A 22,351-nucleotide genomic window follows, 5' to 3' on the forward strand; every position below is an offset into this window, starting at 1 on the left:
CCTGCAAACTTTGATGAGTACAAGCGAGGTGTCTCTATCTGTCATCCGCTGTGCAAACTCTAGCTGTACACTTTGTGCAGCTAAGCTATTGAAGAACCTGCACATTTTCAGTATCAATCCCCCTGAAAACTCTTCTGCATCGCTACGTTCTTGTATCCTACAGAGAGGCTGCTATAAATGAATATAAATGAACCAACAGAACTAGGCTCCAATTCCCACCAGAGTTTCAGCACCGCCACAGTCCTGAGAAGTAGGCAGAGAAAGAAGGGCCCAGGGGACCCGAAGTGGAACTTTCTTCTTTCTTTTGAGAGTCATGGAATAGGAAAAAGGTACCTTTTTATTCACCACTTCTCAAGTGCCTTCATAATATCCAAGATGTTTGACAACCCTGATCTCTTCCCTCTCTGCAATGAACAAGATGGTGAATGGATACCTCACCACCACTTGAATACATACAATGAGTAAAACAAATATTTATATAGTGCTTTTTAAAAAAAGGCCACAAGTCATCTCATGCTCTGGCTTATGCAACCATATTTCTGCCATATGTAGGGCAGATGTTCTTAGGGATCTGCAAGGAACCCTATCTTACAGTCTTGTTAGAAAAATATTCCACTGATCATGCTGGCAAAAGTTTACTTGTTTGTATTGTATTTTTGAGGAACTCTTTTAGTTTAGAACTAAAAGTCTGATGTAAATATTAAGGCGTGCAAGTATGGACCTCCAACAAAAGGTTGCTCTTGGTGTGCAAATAATGGTGAATGTTATGAGTTTATTGTGTGGCACTGTGTGTGCATGCATATGTGTACAATTATCAGCAGATTAACAGATTCAGTACAGAACTTTCCTTTCCTCAGGAGAGTTCACACACATACAATTGTATTTATGTTATGTTATTCAAGAGCTTAAATGTTTCAAACCTCTCCCTACAAACCTAACCCGCTCAGAAACACAAAGCTATGAAATGGCTGGTGAGAAAACAAGAGTTTTACATACCTTTCCCATCAGAAGCAGGAGTTGTGACTGTCTTGAGGGAGCATTCTTCAAGCTGCAAAATTCCCTGCTGCTTTTGTTCAAGCCCTCCTTTCCCCCCACCACCGTTCCTTTAGCAATGCCCACCTGCTTGTCAACTGCACTCTGAACCCTCAAACATCCCATCCCTTTGACTTATATGGTGGCAGTTTTTTGGATTTTTGACCCTTCCCTTGATTTCCCCCTCGGATTTTTGTTGTTGTTGAAAACTCACATATTTAAAGGTCACCTCAGGTCTGCCAGTACCTCCCACTTACCCGCAGGTGCACTGGTTATCATAACATTTCTAGCTCCTTTGGAAATAGAGAGAAGTTTTAAAAAGAAAATCAGAGTTCTTGGGATCCTGTTAGGCCTGCAGATTTATCAGACAGTGTTTCCATTTTCAGCCACCCCGAGTTTTCCTGCTCTGTTAAAAGATGTGGCCTGTTCTCCCTTTCTTTTCTTTCTCCTGTGAATAACAGTAGTTTGAGAGCAACAGCAGAAGAAGGCTGTTGGCTGCTGCCTTCATGTCCTGCTGGCGGAATTCCCAGAGGCACCTAATTAGCCTCTGCAAGAAGTTGGACTACCTCGACCTTTGCTCTCTTCCAGCAGGGCTCTTCCTTTGTTCTTGTTATGCAGAGCTTCTCACGGCCATCCTAATCAGAGCTACTGTCCAGAGACCACCTCCCTCTTAGACATCAGACTCTTCCTTATCCCAAAATGTTGATGTGGCTCTCTTCTCCTCCCCAAATAGGACTAGCTAATCCTTTTATGGGCAGCCTTAGCAGAAGCAAGGATGGATGGAAACCTTGGCTTCTGCTCTGGAAATGGTGTGGCGGAAGCAGAGCACTCAGGCTGTTCTCACACGCAGCCCAGACTGGGCGAAGGCAGCCAAGACTAGCCTTGGCTGTGCATGGGAACCTGTCGGAGCCAACCGGCTGCCGGCAGTGCTGCGGCGGCGGCAAACCCGCCTGTGGAGCCCACCTCTTAAACGGGGTTAAGGGAGCAAGCGCTCCCTTAGCCTTGTTTTTTGATCGTGTGCAGTGCCAGCTGCTTTTAGCCAGTGCTGTAGCAGTGACGGGCACTCGCCTGGCACTGTGGGAATCCCCACAATGCACCCCACATTCTGGGCTGGAAATTGAGTGGGATTTCCAGGGGATTTCTGGGGGTCGGGATAATGTGTCCTGGCCCCCGATCCTCTGCGCTGCCAGGGGCAGCTGGTGTCCATCTGGGCGGCTGATCTGCATGCCCAGCATGGACCCAACGATGTCTATGGGGGAGGTAAGCTTCTCCAGCCTTCCTCCCCACTTGCCCTCCAGCACTTCTCACTGATCATGAGAAAGGGCTAACAGTGTCTGTATTTCTGCCATGCTTCTGGGACTTCTTGACTGAGCCTCGCTTCAGGAAGGCCTCACCTCATATGTCAATACTATCATGAGGTTGTTAAGGTGTGTGAGGCACATGAGGTCTCTGTGCATAAGTACATCATCATCATCATGTGAATGCTCCCCATTTCTGATAACATGATAGCAAACCACTAGGTAACAGGAAGCAGGAGTGATTGTCTGCGAGACAGGATCTGGGTAGGATGGCTTTTCCTCCTACCTCGTTCAAGTGCTGGGCACAAGTGCTGGGTAGGATGAACTCCTGTCTCATAGGCAACCCCTCCCGCTCCTGCTACCTATTTGATTGCTAACAGATGGTTGAGAATCAAGAGTGTGCACAACTCACAAAGCTGGGTAGGACACTTGCATCACTCTCTTAGCGATCGTGTGAACTGCCTTTATGACTTGCCACAATGTTCCAGGGTTTCAGATGGATATTTTCCAGCCTTACCTGGCGAATTCAGGGATGGAACCCGGGAGATGTTCTACCACTGAGCTACAGCCCCATCCCACATAACACCAATAGCTCAGAGCAGGTCTGGAGATACCCCTTAACATCCATAAAGGCTTCTGGTTCAGGCTTGCTTGCTGGTCTAGCAACTAGGAAACTGGCTGTCTTCTGCTTGTTCCGCTAAGGATGGATCCATGGTTCAGTGCTCTTCATGCAGAAGGTCCCAGGTTCAATCCCTGGCATCTCCAGGTAGGGCTGGGAAAGAGTCCTGTCTGAAACCATGGAGAGCTGCTGCCTGTCATTGTAGACTATACTGAGCTAGGTGGACCAATGGTCTGACGCGGTACTGGGTAGCTTCCTATTTTCCCATCTCTTTCTGTTGTACTGTACCTTATACTCCACAGACACCAGACTTCACAGTGGTGGGGTCCTATGGGGAAAGTGTACATTGCTTTCCTCCATTCATATTTTGCAGATGAGTAAGGAACCCTTTCTTCCCTAAAACAAGTTGCTGCCTAAAGCATAAGGAGGTACCTAAAGCATAAAGACACTCCCTGGATTCGTGTTGGGAGGGCTTCCAATTTTCTCCATTCACCGCCTTGCCAAATCATTTCCAAAAGAAGGTGTGTGTTTGTATGTGCACGCGTTTTCCTTCCTCTCTCCAATTGTGGCTATATTTGAGTTTAAATTATGCTTTGGAGTCTGATTGTGTGTGAGTGGCAGCTGAGAACACTAACAAGATGCCTCCTTTCCAATACAATTGATTCATCAGGAGAATGGAGAAAGAAGATAATGAAGGCTGTTAAAAAGGGGCTCACTCTGCCAAACTGGTTTCCCTTCATACATATTCATAAACTCTCCCTCCCTTCTCCTCACCCTTGGGCTGGTTCTATTAACAGGGAACTATTAGCTGCACATTGAGACCAGAATACTTATTAAAAATAAGGGTCCTATTTGGTTCATACCTGGTGCTTTTCTAGGAGCAGCTGGAGGCATGGACACTGCTGACTGAGGCGTCATGCTGGAATGATTCCTAATGCAGACAGAGGTGTTGTAACAGCCATATTGGGAATGAGCAAAACGGGGAACATAGGAAGCTGCCATATACTGAGTCAGACCATTGGCCTATCTAGCTCAGTATTGTCTTCACAGACTGGCAGTGGCTTCTCCAAGGTTGCAGGCAGGACTCTCTCTCAGCCTGATCTTGGAGAAGCCAGAGAGGGAACTTGAAACCTTCTGCTCTTCCCAGAGTGGCTCCATCCCCTGAGGGGAATCTCTTACAGTGCTCACACTTCGAGTCTCCCATTCATATGCAACCAGGGTAGACCCTGCTTAGCTAAGGGGACAAGTCATGCTTGCTACCACAAGATCAGCTCTCCTTTCCCGAAGAAAAATCCACCAATGAAAACAACTCCCTTTTGTCTGGTAAAACAAGGTTGGATCCTTGGGTCTTGCAAAAGGGTGTACTCCTATCAAACAGAAACATAGGAAGCTCCCTTATACAGAATCAACCCATTGGTCCAGGGGCATAGGGAGGGGAGGGTGGACCTGTGTTCACATAGGCCAAGTTCGGACGTACTGAGAAACCAGAGGACCCATCACCTCCGGTTTCCAAAGCCACACATCCAAACTTGGCAAACCGGAGTGAAAGGTGAAAAGGGACCAGTGGTTTCTCTCACCAAACTCCAGTTTGTACCTTCAGTCAAAGTGGAGCTTTGCCACCCTTAACTCTGGTTTAGCACTTCCCACACTATGTTTGAACGCTGGCACTGCAGTTTGGACCCAACAGAACTGGAGTTGAGGGAGGATGCTCCTCTCACTCTGGCCCAATTGGCTGTGTGGGCTGCCCTTCTGTCAAGAAGGAAGCCCACACAGCTGCCTCCCCCATCTCTATGCAGTCTCGTACTCCCTCTTCCCAATGTGCACATGCGGATGGGAAAGGGTGGGGGAAGAACCATGGATCCATTGGCCCTGCAGTTCCATGCTACATCTAAACCTGGCTACATGGTACGTCTGAACCCGGCTACATACTACATCTGAACCCATGCTACGTCTGAACCCATAGTATCCGCATGCCTGCACACCCCTCCCGTTCCACACATGCCCATGTTCACCCCCCACTTCAGTTGGCCACCCACCATCACCACTGCCACTGGCCGCTTCTACTTCCTGCCACCTCTCTCCCAGACCTACTCTCCTTCCATTGACCTATCGGGAGCCCAGCTGATGGGCCTGGGAGGATGGGCCTGGGACAAGTGGTCGAAGAAGGTGGCTGGCAGCGGCAGTGGGTGGGTGGCGGCGGCAGTGGTGGGAGCTCCGGCCATGGGGAGGGGAGAGCTTGATGGCTCTTCCTGGACACACAGTGGCTGCCAGATGCAGGGCATGATGAGTTCCTTGAACCCATCTGCCCTATTATAGCTCTGCCCCTGTATTGGTCCATCTAGCTCAGTTGGTAGGATAGGAAAAGAGCCCAGCCCAAGCAGGACAGCTGGGCATATTTCTGATTACCAGTCATGTGTTTGCAAACATTAAGGTAGGAGGTGGGCAGAATTATTTGTGTGTGGGCCAGCGGCTTGGTAGGATAGCATTTCCTCCAACCTCGGTAAAAAGCTTGGGGTGGAATCTGGGTAGGGTGTGCTTGTCCTATCCAGCTGCTGCCTTGCTCGTGATCATTCCCCCCATCTCCTACCTTCATGTTTGCAAGCACATAACCAAAAATTGGGAGCACACCTGGCTCTCCTACCCAGGCCTGGCACTTCTACCCTGCTGGCAGTCATGTGAACAAGCCTATTTTCTACACCAGGCCTGCTCAACTTAGACCCCCTAGATGTCTTTGAACTACAACTCCTATAATCCCAACACAAAGTGGCCCATAGCCAGGAATAATGGTCTGCCTTGGTTTGCAGTTGAATGAGAGATTACATGTGAACACTATAAGATATTCCTCTTAGCATCTGCATGCAGAAGGTTCCAAGTTCTCCCCCGGCACCTCCAAGATAGGGCTGAGACTCCTGCCTGCAACCTTGGAGAAGCCACTGCCAGTCTGTGTAGACAAGACTGAGCTAGATGGACCAATGGTCTGACTCAGTAGAAGGCAGCTTCCTATGTTCCTAGGATTGCCCAATCCAGACCTTGAGGAGGCTCAGGGTTTTAAGAGGTACATAGAAAGGGAAATCTCACCAGGCATAGCTTCTCCAATCACTTCAGCTCTGTGACTGGAAAAGCTGCAACAGGCAAATTGCTCTTCTTCTGTACAGCTCTTAAACGTACAGGACAGAGCTCTTTCAGAAGGATTTGGACCTGGCAGCCCTAATTACGGCAAGTGTTGCTATAGTCAGTTTGAGATGGGAAAGAAAAAATAATTGCCACCTTTTGTATCCTAAAGCAGGTACTAATTTCAGGCAAGGTACTTGCTTTTTTTGCTAGGAACTAAAGACAGCTATTAAAAGCCTGCTTCTGCCAAATTAAAAGCCGTTACAGAGCTTTTGTTCAGAGCTGGTGGCTTGGATGTCTGGTCATCTTCTCATTTAAATTCTGTGTGAGGCATATAGCATTTTGCTTTGGGGGGTTGCACATTGCGATAGTTCATAGGGTTGGACTTAAGAATATGAGGACTGAAGGAGTAAATGTTAATGACCCACTAATGTCTCATTGGAAAATGTGGGCTAATTAGATTGCACATTATATTTCCAGTGATTTTCATTTCCCACCTCTTTTCTCCAAGGGAAATTTTCATGAAAACAACTCAACTTTTGCCACTGCCTGTTCCTTTCCATTTGAAATCCTAAGTCTCTGTGAATACGCAATTAATTGCTGTGGCGATTATAATGATGTCACAAGGAGAGGATTTTAATAAGTGAACATACTGCAACAGAATATTAATTTTCTTTTCAACCAAGGATTTCAATCTTTCCCTCTGAATATTGGGGTGGGGGTGGCAGGAGGAAGCATTGTTTCTGGAATATATAGTGGAGGCCAGGTTTAGGATTAGAGAAGCAGCCAAAGTGAACCAGTGGCTGGTCCTAGATCTGGGACACTGGTGATCAGATTTTCCTATTTTATTCATTCTTGTTTCTCAGCTTCAATATATCATCTGCATATAAGATTGCCACATGTCCAGAATTGGTCTGGACAGTCTAGGAATGTAGGAATCGTGTTGCCCTGGATACGAAATGTGCAGGAATTTGCGTGGGAAGATTTGCTTTAATGAGTTTTATCAGTTTTTCTGGTGCTTCTCTCCAGTCATTGTAACTAGATATAAGGGTGTGCACAGAACCAGCGGGTCCAGTTTGGTTCGGACCCGGCCCAGTGCCTGGGTCATGCAGAGGCCAATTGCGCAGGCGTGGTGGCCTCCAAAGTGGCCACTGTGCCGGCAGGGGAAGGCCCGAACGGGCCAGTGGGGGAAGGGGGCACTTCCATGGACCTCCCCCACCAGCCACATCCAACAACTCCCCTGAAGGGGATAATTAATTTTTTTTTTTAAAAAAAAAAGTCTGCGAACCCCCCGCACTGTCGGGGGTTGTTTGGTCTGGGTTTGGACCAAACGGGATGGTTCAGTTCGACCAGATTTATCGGCCCACCAGGTTTATCTGGTGGGCCACTGTGCGAAACAGGATGCTGGACTAGATGGGCCTTGGGCCTGATCCAGCAGGGCCGTTCTTATGTTCTTATGTTCTCATGACCTTGAACGGTCAAACTGAACCAGTTCAACATTGAATGCATTCAACGTCCAACCTGTTTGCATATCCCTAGCTAGCATAGTGTCAATGTTTCAAAGCCCCATATTCTTACCCTCTCTCTGGCACCAGTGCTGCTGACTGATAGGTTGTCTCTCTCTCTCTCTCTATGGCTCAGTAAGCCCCTTCTTTTCCTGGTCATCTCTAGCTAGCGAGGGTTTGTTGAAGGTGGCAGGAATACAAGGATACCAAGTATAGAAGAAAAAACTAAATGTTCCAGCTGTATTTAAGCAGTGGTATTTAAGCAGCTGTATTTAAACAACAATGTTCCAAGTCCAACTGTATTTAACCAGTTAACCTAATGGTGCAGCGGGGAAGCAACCTGCCTAGCAAGCAGGAGGCTGTTGGTTGAAATCCCCACTGGCCTGTTTCCCAGAATATGGGAAACTTCTATATCAGGCAGCAGTGATATAGGAAGATGCTGAAAGGCATCATCTCATACTGCACAGGATATAGCAATGGTAAAACTGCTCCTGTATTCTACCAAGAAAACCACATGGTGCTGGGGTTGCCAGGAGTTGACACCAACTCGACGGCACAAACTTTCCTTTTCCTTTTCCATTTTACAAACTGTTATTAAACAAATTAAACACTTAGTACAAGTTTCTTTCATTTCTCACCTGTGTTTATGTTACTGTCATTATATTTATTTGATATATTTTTGATTATTTATTGTGGTGGAATGCAGGGTTTTAAAACACCCCACCCCCACCCCTGGCGAATGGCTGTGTCCAGGAATTCTCTTGGACAAATGTGCCAGCCCTATCTGCAAAGCAAAAATAGTGGCCACCTATCCATGGGTTTATGTGTGTGTCAGGGGAAGGGAGTGCTTGCCCCCTGGAATTCAAAATCTACTGAAGTATCATCATTAGTTGTCATCCTGCCTAACTGTGTGCCTACCTGCAAGGAACCAGCATCTCTGTTGTGAAGAGTTTCCTGAGTGCTGGAGTGCTTATCACAACAAGGGGTGGTTAGGATTTGTACTGATCTCTTCTTCCCCTGAAAGTGTCCTGCGCCACTCAAAAATATGCCCCCGAGAGCTATGTGACCTTCAGGGATAAATTTTTGGGTGGTGCAGGGCATTTCTGGAGAACAGAGAAATTAATGAATATCACACACCCCCACCCACCCACCCCCCCCACACACAATTGGCACTACAGAGCTTAGGAAGTTCTCTGCAACAGACCTGTTCCTTCCCGGCACATGGACAAATGTTTAGGCAGGATGTCAGCTGATGTATGGAGCTCTAGTTTCCCCACTAGTTCGTAAGAAGCCTAGAAAGATCACACCAATGCCATTCCTATTGAAATAATTTTAGCAGGCTCCAGCTGCCTGGCCTGGATTCTCTGTACACGTCTGAAGGAGAGCCTAGGGTTCATGTCTGAAAGAGGGCCCAGGAGGGCTCACTACGCAAACAAATGTTGCCTGTTCTTCTGTAATGATGCTGCTTCTGATTAGCTCCTGCAGATTTTTCAAAAGCTGGACACACCAAGAATGCAAAGTTAATATAAGTGTGGGGATGGGGCTGTAGCTCAGTGACAGAGCATCTGCTTTGCAAGCAGAGTTTCCGGGAGGAAGTGATAATTTAATTCCTATTTAGGTGGACTGGAGAGATGGGTTGGGCAGGGTAGAGGATGAGATGATGTGTTTTGGAAACTCCTCAAAAATGAGAGGAGAAGATGAATAGATAATTATAGTGTGCTGAGGGCCCTCAACCTTATGGGGCCCTGGGGAAGCTTGCCTCTTTTGGCCATCCCATCTGCATTCCAGGCTGGGCAAGACCCCTATCTGAAATCCTGGAGCGTCTCTGCCAGGCAGACAATACTGAGCTCGACAGATCAATGGTCTCAGTATAATGCAGCTTTCTGTGTTTCTTATCTGTATACAAGATCAGGGGGGCGTTCACACAACCAGCTCTACCCGGGTAGGGCTGGTCATGTGGAATGCTGGGATCGGAACCGATCCTGGTGCCCTCCTGCCAGGTCGCCTGGGAGCGGCATGGCAAGCAGTGTGGCAAGCAGCGGTCATGTGGGTTAAGTTAGGACTGGTCCTACTTTCTCCCCAGCCCAAGCCCCATGGGTCATGTGAAAGACCCTTAGGTCTCCTAGTAGTTTAGATCAGTGAGCATATTTGACCTGAAATTTGACCCTTTGTAGGGTCCAAAAGCTATCCTCTGATCTCTGGCCTATTTTATTTTATTATATATCACCTTGTTTCCATCATAGGTGGTCACTCATCTGGGCACAGACCAGATCTAGATCTGCTTAGCTTCCGTAAGATTGGTGTATCATGTGCCCTCAGACTATGTCTGGACTTTTTTTGGTGAAACAAAGCTTCCTTGGCTGGGGTGACTAGTTTTCTTGCAGTTTTGCCTTTGGCCAGAGCTAGATGGAGGTGCATACATTGCTTGAAATCCCTATGGCCACTAGTTCAAGACTTATTGTGGGCCATGTGTAGTGAACAACAGTCTTTATGGAGCAGCATCTACATGGTTTGGATTCACATTTTTGTCTTCCCCACATCCCCCTACCTTTGCTATGAATCAGGCTTTATCCTGTTTCCCAAAAGATGTTTCTGAAATCTTTTCTATTAATGTACAAGATGGAACATCCATGAATGTTCAAATCTCTACTCTTAAGGATGGCATAAAAATCTAAAAGCATACCTTTATCGAATGAGGAAAATCAGTGGGGGTTTTTAGGTTTAAAGATAGAAAAAAGGGGAACAGCTGCATAGCAAAACACACACACACTTTTTGTTTTGTAGTTCTTATATACATTCTTATTTGGGAAAGCAATGATATTTAAAGACTGCTGATTCACTAGCGCTCTTAAGAAATGTTGTTCTTCATTTTTTCAACCCTCATATTTTATAGGGGGAAAATTGCAAATTGCAGGATGTCTAATTAGGAAGCTTTGAGGAAAAGATGACAAAGCACTAGTTGCCATGGCAATGGAAGTTGATAGCTGGTTTACTGCCAACAGCTAAACAAAGCAGGGGACTCTGATGAGTTGTTCTTGGGGGTCAGTCAGAGTTAGCCACTGAGGATGAAAGGGAGGATCAGGGAAACAGGCGTAGGTATTGTACGGAGTGTTATTATTCTATCGATCCATCCATGGCATGGTGCGTTGCAACAGATGAGAGGGCAGGTCCCTGCTCCGAAGAGGTCCACAGCACAGTCACTTGCAATCTAGAAATAGACACAAAGGAGACCATAGGAGAAGGGAGGGTAGTGGAGGCAGAAAAAACGGGGAGAATATGCAGTTATTTCATGTGCATGTACTTAGGCTAGGTTGCAGGAGATTATAGTGTTGTGCCACATTTAGTGCCCTGCTCAGCAGTGTGCTAAGTCAAATCATTGTGTGTCTCCTTAATACTCCCACTAGGCTGAATCAATGGCCCATTTCAGGATCCAGGCAAGCATGCGTTTGCATTCCTTCTTACTCCATAATTCTGGATTTGTTCATATCTGATTCCAGTCCACAGCTACGTTATTGATTCCAGTCCACAACCCGCTAAAATGACAGACATTCTGTCCCTAGCAAATAGGCAAGTAGGATTGTCAGTCTCTCTGCCCAAATGAATGTTGTGGGGTTCTGATGACAAGATCCAAAATGCAGGAGAGGAGAAATCCATTCTCATTAGGTGTGGGGAGTAATATGATTGAGTTAAAATGAAAAATGTTGATTAATGGGATAGTCAGGGATCCCGAAGATGGACCATCTGGATTGTTTGTTTCAGCGGGGAACATTAAAAGTTTTTAAGCCTGTTCACATGATCGTTATTGAGGAAGGACCACCCATTATATAGGCGGCGATACAGCACAGCAGAGGTCAGGCTGCCTGGGAGCTGCCTTGGCGGTGGTGCCAGGATCAAGATACCAGAATCTGTGCTGCTAGAGTCCCTGGTTCAGGATCACCTGGTATCTTACAGAGAGATGAGGAGATAAGCAGAGCTGTGTATGTGCTGCAGTTCTATTGGGGCAGATCTACCATTGGTCAACCGTGTGCGGTGATCATGGGCCACCCAATGGGGCCAGGGCTGGGGGAGCTGCACACCACCTGCCTCCGCAGCTGCCCACCCTCTGCCCTGGTGGGAAAAAGCTGGCAACGAGGGCTAATGACATCATCAGCACATAGCACTGTGATGTAATTAGCCTATATTCAGGCTCTTTGCTGACAACGGCAATGGGGAGGGAGGTGGGAGGCTGCAGAGGGAGGGAGGGGTGCTGGTGGGCAGGCAGGTGTGCAGAGGATAGGGGTGGTGGCAACAATGGTGGGAGTCACCAAAAAATCTGTCCATGGGCCACTGCCCGTCTCTACGCTAACAAATTCTGTGGAAGCTCGTGAAAAACCCCACTAAGATTCTATTCACATGATTATAGAAAATCGTGCTAGCCTCCGCTAGCTGCGAGCCAGGCTGCGAGCCTGGTGGTTCTTGAGCGGGTATCCCACTCAAGTAGCCCACCCCTAAAACTGGGTTTGCAGAACGAGCGCTCCACAAACCCGGTTTTTTTAATTGTGTGTAGCTGCGGCACAGCTCTGCGCTGCTGTTACTCATGAATAGACCCCCAGCGGGAGGCTGAAAAGCAGCCCCCCAGCTTGGGGTCTCCCCAGTATGCCCTGCGCACTTGCACAGGGCATACTGGGGCTTCTGGGGGCCGCACGGCTCCCAAAGTCTCCAGCCCCCACCGGCTCCGTCATGGTGCCGGCAATCGTGTGGGTGGCCAATCCAGCCACCCAGTGCTCCCGCCCTGATTGTCTGCAGGGAGAGCAGGCTTAGCCCGGTCTCCCCACTGAGCTTCCCAAACTGGGTCTCACTGATCATGAGACCCAGCTCTAAATGTAGTACTAAATGCAGATTAAATACTAAGTGTAGGTTAAAGAATTCAGCATCCTGTGAATTCCTGAATTCAGTGTTCTTTTTTTTTTTTTAAAGCAAGTTTCCAGTTCTTATGGCTGCACAGATATTCCTGAATATGTGTAGGCAACTTCAGAAGCAAGAGGGGACACTGGAAAAGATTTCTACTCTTTCATGGTGAGGCTTCCATGCCCTGCAGAAATGGAGTCATTTGTACAAAATACTCCTTACGGTGGAATAAGTTATGCAAAACAAGTAAAATAGTGCAAATTTGCTCAGTTTCCTTAATTTTTATACAGGAAACCTCTGGAATACAGTTTTTGCTCCTATGGTATGTTGGGACCTGGTATTATTTCTTGGGTCACAACAAGGCTAAATACTTTTCATGCCAATAGGTTTCAGACATTGGCTGTCAGAATTCTTTAGCAAATGTTCAGAAGTGTTGTCCTCCCTTATACTTGGGGATTGTTATAAACTGAAAACAGTGGTGGCTGTTGCAGCGGTGGGAGGCACCTTGAAGTGTAAATTAGTAGGCGCTTCCCTCCTGTACTGCTGTATCTGAAAGCTCTTACCAGCAGCTTCATGCCGCCCAACTCACACTGTGGTGGAGGATCGGTTCCACCACTCAGCTGGCCTCTGCACATGCATGGAGTCCATTTGCCTCCGCCAGGGTGCCTCCTGCCATCACCATCACCCCGCGGCACCCGCACCTGCTGCTACAGATTGAAAATCTAGGAAACAACTTTATATAGAGTTAGACCATTGATCCATCTAGTTCAAGATCGTCTACGGTGCCTGGCAGCAGCTCTCCAGGGATTCAGATGGAGATTTCCCAGTTGTACCTGGTGATGGAATAGATTGAACTTGGGATCTTCTGCACCCAAAGTAGATGCTTTTCCATTGAACCACACAGCCCTTTCCTGAATCTACAAGGAAGCTGTACCAATTACGTAAGGTCACTGACTATGGGGAAGTGCATATACCACTCCTCTTTAATGTTCTTCCTTCAACTACTTAAGAAGAGAGATACAATGGTATTCCTTATGCAAATTGATTGTGTCCTTGTAGAAGAGAGAAATTAGGAACTTTATCCTGTGTATGATTGCTGTGTGATTTTTTCTATAGATAAAAGAGATAGCCTTATATTACCTGTGGCTCCTTTCTAGGGAGGTCATTAGCATGTATATGGCCTTCCTGGTTATAGATATGCAAGCTTATGTAACTGAATCAGTTGTAAATGTTGCATTTATTTATTTATTTGCTTGCATTTGCTTACCTTTTTTGCTTTGAACAGTTAGTGGGTATTGGTCATTTTAACTGCATTTAAATTTTGTTAAGTGTGACAATTGTAACTATTTTTTTTAATCATTCAGCTACTGGAGATTTTTTCTGTTTTAACTCTTTCTTTCTTTCTTTCTTTCTTTCTTTCTTTCTTTCTTTCTTTCTTTCTTTCTTTCTTTCTTTCTTTTTGGATTTTACTGGAGTGCACATTTGTCTGTAATTTCTGTAAATGAAGGTGTGTGGGCCATTAGTACAAATTAGAATTTGAATAATATATACAGCTTAGGAGATTCATCATTTCATGGCCCAGAAAAGATCTAGATTACCTGGATGCAGAACCTTTTAGCAAGGAATACATTTTTGTCTGGTAAGACCAGCTTCTCCAGGTTCTGTTACATTTGGAGATTTCCCTGCTCGAATGAATGAAGAGGCCCAGCAAAAGGGGGGGGGATATATTAAAAAGCCAGGAGATTTCCTTTGCCATGCTATGTGAGCAAGGCTGACAGACAAGAGCCTCTGTTTTGATCGTAGTCTGATGATTGAACATGAATGGGTTCATCTTGTTCAGAAAGCATGTTCTCCCTTTTACGTGCTTTGTGGCTGGTTCCAGCAAGCTCTGTTTCCAGAGTTGCAAAAGTAGTTATCATGGACCCAAGCATAAAGTAGACCCCAGAAAAGTAGTTATCATGGACCCAAGCATAAAGGTGGCGTTCTTGGCCGTGAGTGCCATATATTCTATCGAAGGAGAGCACTTGAGCCAGGTAATTAAATGTGTCAGCTCTTTATCCGGGAGAGTATGATATTAAATTATGTACAGTAAATATTTTTGGAAGGTAGAACTCTAAAGAGAACTTATTGATTTATGGCAGGCTGCCAAGCTGCTGCTAGAGGCTGGGCTTCAGTCATGCTCGGAATCTAGTATAACCCCGGGTGAAATACATATTTAAGGGGAAGGCAGGATGTATTAGAGGGAGGGAGTTATGGCGTATCCGTAATTCTGCAGTCACCAGTCTCATTTGTAATTGAGCACAGTGCAGGGGAAAAGTTGAGCACGCATACAACCAAACGTACACCCTGGTTTCTCATACAGCTGTCAAATCGATAGTGGGCATTGCAGAAAAGTTTATTCAGCATTACCTTCTTGGCTGTTCTTGCACTTGGCAATCATAGCAAGGCTGCTGAGGCATAGCAGGCAAAACTGGTAGTGAAGCCAACGTGCACAAGTCTGTCCCTAATATGGATAGCAGGCGGTGCTGCCAAAAACTGAAATTGTTAATGAAAAATGAAAAGCTTCGTTGCAGTTCTGAAAGGAGACAGATGGAGGGGAGTTGAGCATTGTTCTTGTAGTTCCTCATCTTAGGGGAAGGGAGTTCTTTGTAGACGAGGACAAGAAGTGCATTTCCATGTAGGCCATGAGCCGGGCCCATAAATTCTGCCCATCAGTAACATCTCAGGGGGTGAATGCTCATAGTGGTTTGGGTCAATGTCTACCCCTCTAGAGATGGCAAATGGGTGATAGCATTGTAGCACCTGACTAAAGTGATCAGAGGAGAGCTGGTCTTGTGGTAGCAAGCATGAATTGTCCGCTTTGCTATGCAAGGTCCACCCTGGTTTACAGTTGAATGGCACACTACATGTGTGAGCACTGTAAGATATTCCCTTCAGGGGATGGGGCCACTCTGGGAAGAGCATCTGCATGCTTGCATGCAGAAGGTTACAAGTTTCCTCCCTGGCATCTCCAGATAGGGCTGAGAGAGTCTCCTGCCTGTAACCTTGGAGAAGCTGCTGCCAGTCTGTGTAGACAATACTGAGCTGGAAGGGTCAATGGTCTGACTTTGTATAAGGCAGCTTCCTATGTTCCTAAGTTCCTATGATTTTTGGCTGCTTAACTTCAGTCCTCTTGCAGATGTTTACCCCAACTTCTAGATCATTTATTAATAAATTAAAAATGGACCTCTGCTTTCTTCTTCCCTCCATTGTGAAAACTGTCCATTTATTCCTACCTTCTGCTTCCTGTCCTTCAACTAGTTACCAATCCACACCTGAACCTCCCCTCCCCCTTATCCCATGACTGCTTAAGAACCTTTTATGATAAACTTTTTCAAAAGCTTTTTGAAAATCCAAGTATACTATGTCAACAGGATCACTTTTATCGACATGCCTATTGAAGCTCTCAGATAACTCCAAGAGGTTAGTGAGGCAAGAGTTGCATAAACCATGCTGGTTCCCTTTCAGCAAGGCCTGTTCTTCTATATGTTTAACAATTTTATCCTTAAGTATGCTTTCCATCAATTTACCCAGAACAAACATTACACTAACCATCCCTGTAATTTCCTGGATCTCTCTGGATCCCTTTTTGAAAATTGGTTTTACATTTGCTGTTTTCCAGTCCTCTGGTACAGTGCCTGATATTAGGGACAAGTTACATATTTTTGCTAGGAGATTAGCAATTTCACTTTTGAGTTTTTAAAGAACCCTTGGGTGGAAGCTGTCTGGCCCTGAAATTTTTTTAAAAAATTTAATATAGTTTAGAACATCATCTTTTGTTACCTCTGTTTGACTCAATTATTCAGCCTCCATCCATGAGAAACTTGGTTCAGGAGCGGGTATACACTCAGTATCCTCTGCCATGAAAACAGATGCAAAGAGCTCATCCAGCTTCTCTGAATCTCCATAAATCCCTTTCACTTCCTTGTCATCTAACAGATCAACCGTCTTGGAGTCTGATGTATTAAGAAGTTTTAATTATTCTCCTTGATGTTTTCAATGCTATATGCATGAGATACTTGGAGAAATGCATGGCTCCCCATTTCTTCAGGTGCTAGAACGTTCCATGAAAGGCTGCGATGAGTTTTTTTTAAATGAGAAGAACTAAATGTTTCCTAAATCGCCTTGAAATTGTTTTAATGAAAGGCGGTATAAAAATAGAACAATCAATCAATCAATCAATACTGGAGACTCTACGGCATTTTGTAAAATCTGCTTGTTGACAAATATTGTTTGTTTGTTTGTTTGTTTGTTTGTTTTATAAACCGCCCCATCCAGAGGCTCTGGGCGGTGTACAACTAGTTTAAAAAACATAAAAACAAACATCATTTAAAACACACTACTTAAAACAATATAAAAAGAATTTTGACACAATTTAAAACCAATTAAAATACTTAAATACAATTTGAAAACCTTGGATGGCCAGGCCAGACAAGTAATTCTTCAAGTTGATCTTAGGGGAGCAGGCAAGCACCCCGCAGTCAGCATTAATAAAGCAGCATCAGTTCCTCAAAAACATAGATCACCCTTGGAGTACTCTAGTCAGCTGAAAAACTCAGGCTTCATTGGCTGCATTCCAACTGCCTCTGTTTCTCTCCATCTCCACCCAGGCAAGTGGGGTATGTAATAGCTGGTAGCCACTAGGCATTAGCAGTCATTAGAGAAACATTGTTTAGGCATCAGTGCCCACAGAGGGAACATCTTTAGCTGTCAACTAAATAAAAGACTAGAGAAAAGGTCATCTCCTTTTCTCCATTTCAGGGGAGTGGATGCAGTTCTGCATTAGAGCGCGTGCTTTGCATGCAGGAGGTCCTAGTTTTAATCCCTGGGATATCCAGGTAGGACTGGAAAAGACTTCTGCCTCAAAATGCTTGACAGGTGTTGTCTGTCAGAATAGACAGTACTGATCTAGATGGAATGATGGTCTGACTCAGGATTCATGTGTGGCTGGATGGCTGAAGTTTTTATGTGTAATAAGTTATACTGAAGACACATTGGGTGTGTATATAGATGTGGGTTTCGGAGATACCTTATTCCTATGGGCTATTTTTGGAAGCATGCATATGTATTTATGATACATGGTTCTGCGTCCCTAAAGCAATTTTTTTCCCCTGGAGAAGTTAATAGTTTTACTGAGGCCTCTTCAATAGAAGACTAAAGATCAGTCATGGTGCAAAGTGTAGTATTATGTTCACTGCAGGGAGCCATCAGTTTGTTATTTAAAGACAGCTCTTCATTTTGCAGCGTAAGGTCATTTCTTGTCCGAATGATGAAACACCATCTCTTGCCCACAAAAACTTTATTTTAAAGTACCCATTGCCTCTCTTTGACTGGAAAAGAAACCTTCCCAGCTCCCAAGTAGCAATTATCCCAGCCCAAAATGAAACTGAGAGATAGAAGCTGTGTACCAATTATAGTTTCTTCGCATACTTCCAGTTATGGATAGAGTTATTGCCTGGGAGTACAAATGTGTATGTTTTCCTGTCCTGCTATAGTCTCTCTAGTTACTTCCAACCCCCCCCCAATCCCCCCCGTTTTCAACAGATGCTCTGATGGTACCTATGATGCCAAGCAGGGGGCTAAATTAACACCAACCTCTCCTTTTAACTTCAAGAGAAGGACATGGACTCCTTAATTAAGGATACTTCACCATCTCCACATTCCACCCAGACAATGGCATAGCCGGGAAATTTCAGCAGCTTAAGGGCAGGTGCAGAGCAAGCCTATACAAGGCTTGTTTATTGATTTGATATGATTTATATACAGCCCCTCCAAAAATAGCCCAGGGTGGTTTACAACAAATAAAAACAATTAAAATCAATTAAGAGTTAAAGTCAAAACCAAATCAATTAAACAATTAAAATCATTTAAACATTAAAAACATTAACGTTAAAGTCATTTAAAACTAGCACTAAAACTTTAAACCATAAATCTAATTAAAAGGCTGGGTGAATAAATGCATCTTCAGTGCCTTTTTAAAAGTTGCCAGAGATGGGGAGGCTCTTATTTAAAAAGGGAACGCATTTCAAAGTTATGGGGCGGCAACAGAGAAGGCTTGTTCCCGAGTTGCCACCAAATGGACATAGCTGGCATATCATCCGAAACTGATAAAAAGCACCTCTTGCCACTGCCTCACTCAACCTGGGACACCAGGGAGAAATTTGGATCCAGAAGCACCCCCAGACTGCTCCCTCCTTCCGGGGGAGCATGACGCCATCCGGAACCGGCAGATCAATATTGTCTCCTGAGTTCCGACCCCACACAATAATAAGTACCTCCATCTTATCTGGACCTTCATCTAATCTTACCTCCCTTTATCCAGAAATAAGGGGCTTACTCATTGGGGCTTGCTGTCTGGTAAGTGTGCACCACTTTAATGTGGTTTGATTTAGGCATCCTCTGCTTATCACATGAAGGTCCTTAGGAACACAGTAGCTGCCTTATACTGAGTCAGACCGTTGGTCCATCTAGCTCAGTGTTGTCACTTAACAGGGAGCAGCTCTCCAAGGTTTCAGGCAGGTGTCTCTCCCAGTCCCAGCCCTACCTGGAGATGCCAGAGTGTGAAACTGGGACCTTCTGCATGCAAAGCAGATGCTATATTTCTAACCTAGCTGCAACAACGGCAAGATCACAGATTAAACATATATTTGCACTTTCTCTCTCACTTGCATCCCAGACTAGCAGCAGTCAGATCCAGGGGCCAAATTAATCTGTTGACGTCACTGGAGCTGTGCCAGTTTAGGGCAGCTATATATTTATCCCCAGGTCACTAATGAGAGATCAATCACACAAGCTGTAACCTTGCAGAGGGCTCTGCAGGCACAATTCTAGCACAGCAAATGAAAATACATGAGGGGGTTTAGTGTTACAATGCTACTGAACACTATTTAATTTAAACGTGATTACAATCAGTGGAGAAAATCCTGCAAATTAAGCAATTATGTACTCCATTTTCTTTCCAGGCTCCCTCTTTCTTCACTCACTCTCTTGTTTTTGCATTGGAAATCAGAGGGGAAGAACCTATGAATAGCTTAGGCGATTAGAATCAGCACTTAGGTTTTCTTCATTCTGTTCAGCTCTTCACCATCCTATCTAAAAACAGCAACAGCCCCCCTCTCCTATAACATATTGTCATGATCCTGGACCCCAGAACCTCCCCAGGTAAGGGATGTAGCAGAGAGTTCAGAGGAAGGGACAAAATGGGAGACATCAGTAACCCAGGCACACTGAGGGACTCCCCACACCGGGAGAATCAGCGGCTCTGTAACCATCAACCCTCTAAAATCAGAGGGCACTGCCTTGCCCAGGCCCTTCACGTTGGAGGAGTCCTCTGAGGACTTTGGGGTTCATGCCATAGCTTAGTGGTAGAGTATCTGCTTTGCATACAGGAGGACTGAGGTTCAATCCTTGGCATCCTCAAGTAGGGCTGGGAGTGACTCCGGCCTGGAACCACGGAGAACCGTGGAGAACCAGTCAGTGTAGACAATACTCAGCTTGACTTGATATAAGGCAGTTTCCTATGTTCCTGTGACATGGGAGCCTTATGGAGGAGGCTCTCCAGTGATGCCAGAGGAAATGACTGTGAAATTGGGTAAGACCAAGACTTGCTTATGGAAGGGGTTGGGCCAAGTTACTCTACCTTAGCAGCAGACCATAAAACTCATAAGTCTCCAAAGAGACACTGCTAGAGCAGTATTCGCCGGTTGCAGTACACAGCTCCTGCAGTTCCTGGTTAGCTCTGGCTTTGGTTCTGAGCTGACTGAGGTATCCTTGGTCCATGCCATTGAGGAGACAGCCTAGAATAGGAAACATATACCCCAAATAGAGTAGGAGAGGAGAGTTGGTCTTGTGGAAACGGTCATGAATTGTCCCCTTTGCTAAGCAGAGCCTGACTTGGTTTGCATTTGGATGGGTCACTACATAGCACTGTAAGATATTCCCCTCAGGGGGTGGGGCTGTAGCGCAGTGGGAAAACATCTGTATGCTTGCATGCAGAAGGTCCCAAGTTCACTCCTTGGCATCTCCAAGTTTTGCCAGTGGAGACAATACCCAGCTAGATGGCCTAATGGTCTCACTTGCTATAAGGCAGGTTCCTACATTCCTGTGTAAAGTAAGACCTTCAAATGAGGCTGTGTTGAAGTTGCTGTGACTTTGAAGCTACGGCAAGCAGCAAAAATGTTCGGGGCCTTCTCTGTAATAGCCCCTCCATACCTCTGGCTCTCCCTGCCCAGGGAAGCTGATATATAATATGGGCACTGTTGTAATTTAGGCATGACTTTGATCTTTGGATGAGAGAGTCTGGAACAGCATTGTGTTATAATTTGTTTTTCTGTTTAGTTGGGTGGTTTTAATGGTGGGCCTTTTAAAAAGATGTATCATGTGTGTTGTGTGTGTGTTAACTGTTTGTAAGTAAGGTTGAGAGGGTTTTTCTTCTACTGAGACATGATATAGATAATTTAAAAATGAAACATACATATTTTTATCTGTACATGGTTACATTTCATTTCTGCCCCACCCTTCCTCCAAGGGCAGCATATGTGGTTCTCTATAGCCTTACAACCCTAGGATGTAGACTAGGATGGGAGAAAGTGATTGACCACTAATTTACATAGTGTGCTTCATGCTGCGTGGAGCTTTGAACCCAGGTCTTAGTCTGACACTAGTGTCCACAGCCTGACGCAAACCACTGCACCACACTGGCTTGCTCTGTAACTGAAGTTACAATACTGGTGCTGTGCACCTGGCGTTATTCTTATGTGCTCCATTTACATGGACCTCCATTCATTGAAGTAATTACTTCAGATTATTCATCCAAATTAATTCCGTCAGATACAGAATCTCCCTGATGAATTTGCCTTTTATCATAACTCTTTTGGCTTCCCTTGACATTCCTCAGATGTTTTGCCTGAGGAGGGACCCCCAGATTTGCTTCACATTGTGCTTTTAGTAAAATTTCAGTGGCGACTGGATTTTTTTTTATTTTTAAGAAAGCTTACACCCTGCTTTTCTTCATAAGAAACCAAAAGTGGCTCAGAAATGCAAAAATAATAATGGTTGGATGAGGGGGGAGATGTAAATCTCCCTCAGTTGTGCCCACCAGGTTTCCGGGTGCAGCATCAGCCAAGGCAGGGTGGGCGGGGAGGTGGGGTTGCCCTGGTTAATCAGGAGCCTATTCCCCTCACCCATGCACTGTCCGCCATTCTGACCAGTTCGAATGCCTGCATGCAGTGTTGGGATCATGAGACAAAGTTGAGATTCTGTTGGTATACCGCCCACCCCGCTGTCTAACAGTCTCCCTGCCTGAGCTGCTTGAGGTGATCTCAGATGTGACATTAAGAACCCCGTGGCTGTTAGTCCTGGGGGGACTTTAATGTCCATACTGAGGCCGCCTTGTCTGGTGCAGCTCAGGACTTCATGTCCTCCATGATGACCATGGGCTTGTCTCATCTAATTTTTGGTCCCACACATGTGGCAGGCCATACATTTGGCTTGGTCTTTGGGTCAATGGTGGACTGTGGTGCTCCATGGATAGTCCAGGAGGCTTTTATGCCGATATCAAGGACAGATCACTATCTGGTGAAGACTGAATTAAGTGTAGACCCAAAACACCTCTGCAGGGGTGGGGGACCAGTTAGGATGTTCTGCCCTCATAAAGGACCATCCTTTATGGATCCCAGTGGATTCCTGATGGCTCTGGGGGAGTTTCCTGCTGAGAGAGTGGTTGATCCTGTTGACGGCCTGGTCTCCCTCTAGTATGAAGAGATGGGTGGGCGATTGACATGGTTGCAACTAGGCATCCTCTCCCAACCTGCTGAGCCAAAGTGACTCCCTGGTATACAGGAAAGTTGCAAACAATGAAG

General features: G+C 45.6%; 1 protein-coding gene and 2 long non-coding RNA genes across 4 annotated transcripts in view; 2 read left to right on the forward strand and 1 right to left on the reverse strand.

Annotated features, from left to right (window-relative positions):
* Positions 1-22,351, forward strand: part of TMEM178B (transmembrane protein 178B) — a 458,207-nt gene that overhangs the window by 245,321 nt on the left and 190,535 nt on the right. The window lies entirely within an intron of this gene.
* The window catches only part of LOC128326907 (uncharacterized), a 52,525-nt gene that overhangs the window by 6,468 nt on the left and 23,706 nt on the right, over positions 1-22,351 (forward strand). The window lies entirely within an intron of this gene.
* Positions 10,336-22,351, reverse strand: part of LOC128326908 (uncharacterized) — a 41,284-nt gene continuing 29,268 nt past the window's right edge. Inside the window, exon 2 of the long non-coding RNA XR_008308324.1 lies at positions 10,336-10,773. This is a non-coding gene — a long non-coding RNA (uncharacterized LOC128326908). The remainder of the gene's footprint in view (positions 10,774-22,351) is intronic.

Source organism: Hemicordylus capensis, chromosome 5 (genome assembly GCF_027244095.1).
Source record: "Hemicordylus capensis ecotype Gifberg chromosome 5, rHemCap1.1.pri, whole genome shotgun sequence".
In the NCBI taxonomy this organism is placed as follows: Eukaryota; Metazoa; Chordata; class Lepidosauria; order Squamata; family Cordylidae; genus Hemicordylus; species Hemicordylus capensis.